This window comes from Toxotes jaculatrix, chromosome 5 (assembly GCF_017976425.1).
Source record: "Toxotes jaculatrix isolate fToxJac2 chromosome 5, fToxJac2.pri, whole genome shotgun sequence".
In the NCBI taxonomy this organism is placed as follows: domain Eukaryota; kingdom Metazoa; phylum Chordata; class Actinopteri; family Toxotidae; genus Toxotes; species Toxotes jaculatrix.
This window is the reverse complement of record NC_054398.1, coordinates 30,067,390-30,069,061: the sequence shown is the minus strand read 5'-3', so window position 1 is coordinate 30,069,061 and position 1,672 is coordinate 30,067,390. Positions and strand designations below refer to the sequence as shown.

General features: G+C 47.7%; 2 non-coding genes across 2 annotated transcripts; both read right to left on the bottom strand.

Annotated features, from left to right (window-relative positions):
- Positions 1-365: 365 nt before the first annotated feature.
- On the bottom strand, positions 366-483 carry LOC121182752. Its single transcript, XR_005894153.1, has one exon. It is a non-coding gene; the product is annotated as a U5 spliceosomal RNA (small nuclear RNA).
- A 407-nt stretch (positions 484-890) lies between these two features.
- On the bottom strand, positions 891-1,054 carry LOC121182724. The gene has a single exon (XR_005894128.1). It is a non-coding gene; the product is annotated as a U1 spliceosomal RNA (small nuclear RNA).
- Between the last annotated feature and the right edge of the window lie 618 nt (positions 1,055-1,672).

The window sequence follows — 1,672 nt, the reverse complement described above, 5'->3', positions numbered from 1 at the left end:
TAAAAATCTATTTACTGAAGCTGGAGCTTTTAACAGGCCACATTCGCATTCACATTCAAATTCGCAGGGGTCAGCACAGCAACACAGCCAGGTAAGTATGAGCTGCAGTTGTATATGTCAGCTTTTGCAGTCTGTCCACAAAGCCACTAGTCAAGCTGTCTCTTGGGAAAGAAAGCAAAGGCCCACGTGCTACACTTTTCTTGTCTCAAAGACGCCAGCATCCCCACCAAAGCCTAAAAATAAAGTATACCAGCGAAATGACAACATCTAGCACGCATTTCTTCCGCAAAGAAAGAGCAAAGTCGGACAGGGGAGCTCACACTTGTGGTGCTCTACAAAGATGCTTGGCTTTTCACCAACTCAAAAGGCTCAGTCATAAGGCTGAGCCAGCCAAAAATAACTTCAACTCATTGGTGTTCCTCTCCACGGAAGTCTTTAGTAAAAGGCGAAAGACTTGTGCGTTATGAAGAGAAACAAGAGTCAGAACAGGTCTGTCTCAGAGAGCAGCTGAGGACCCTAGTCGTCCCAGCTACCACCGTCGTGGTGCGCCTCCCTTGGCTTGCCGCATGCTAAATCCCAGCCTCCCCTCCATTTCTTCCACAAACAAGCAGCAAAGTGGGACAGGAGAGCTCACACTTCATTTTGTCATGGAAAGGCCACGCCCACTTCCCCAATTCCAATGGGAACACGGGGAATTGTCATGACTAAACACGCCACTCTGTAGCGTACGCCAGAGAGCTTCTGCAGAGCAACACTGCCGCTTTGTGGACAGACTGCAAAAGCTGACATGTAACTCCAAATCAACAAAGCCACTTCACAAAATGGAGAGTCTTCAACAGGTTAGCACATGGGCATTCCTGACACATTGTGTTTTCTTCTACAAGACGCAACAGGGGAGAGCGCGAACGCAGTCCCCCACTACCAGAAATTATGCAGTCAAGATTCCCGCATTTGGGGAATTCGCAGGGGTCAGCACAGCTGGAGTGCAATGGCTGAGCCTCACCCTGGGTGAACCACCTTGTTGATCATGGTATCTCCCCTGCCAGGTAAGTATGAGCTGCAGTTGGAAGAGAGCGGGTGGTGGTCACCAGGCACAGCACTCTGGCTGACGGTGCCTACAATGCATAATCCCACATTTCAGTGCCTTGAGCATCAGCTCCCCTTTGTCTGCTACATTTATGGCTGAAAAGACACAAACACTGCTGCAAATAGGCTGCGGCAAACGCGCTTTGTTGGATCTACCCATCATGCACTGCTCTTACTGAAAACCTTGGAGCCGATCTGGGCTTTCCTGTGGTTTCCTCTTGTCCTTGTAAGAGCAGTAGCTCCTCCCTTCCTTGTCAATCGTTGTGCAGAAATATCTGAGTGCTTCTTTCTTCCTAAATCATGAGCAAGTCCTGTCCAGTCCAACTGTTTCTGCTCCTGTTTGACTTCTGAACTTGTCTCTGGCTGTGTGTCCACTTACTGCAGCCTCTGACATCAGACTGTAGAATGTTGATACATCAAAGGCATCAAAAGACAAACACACACACACACACACACACACACACACACACACACACACACATATACATAAATAGATATTGCTTATTATTATTAGGAGTTACCTCATATGCTAAAGATGCAGAGTGTTGGGCTGAAATGGAATCAAGTTTCCTCAATGTCAAACTCA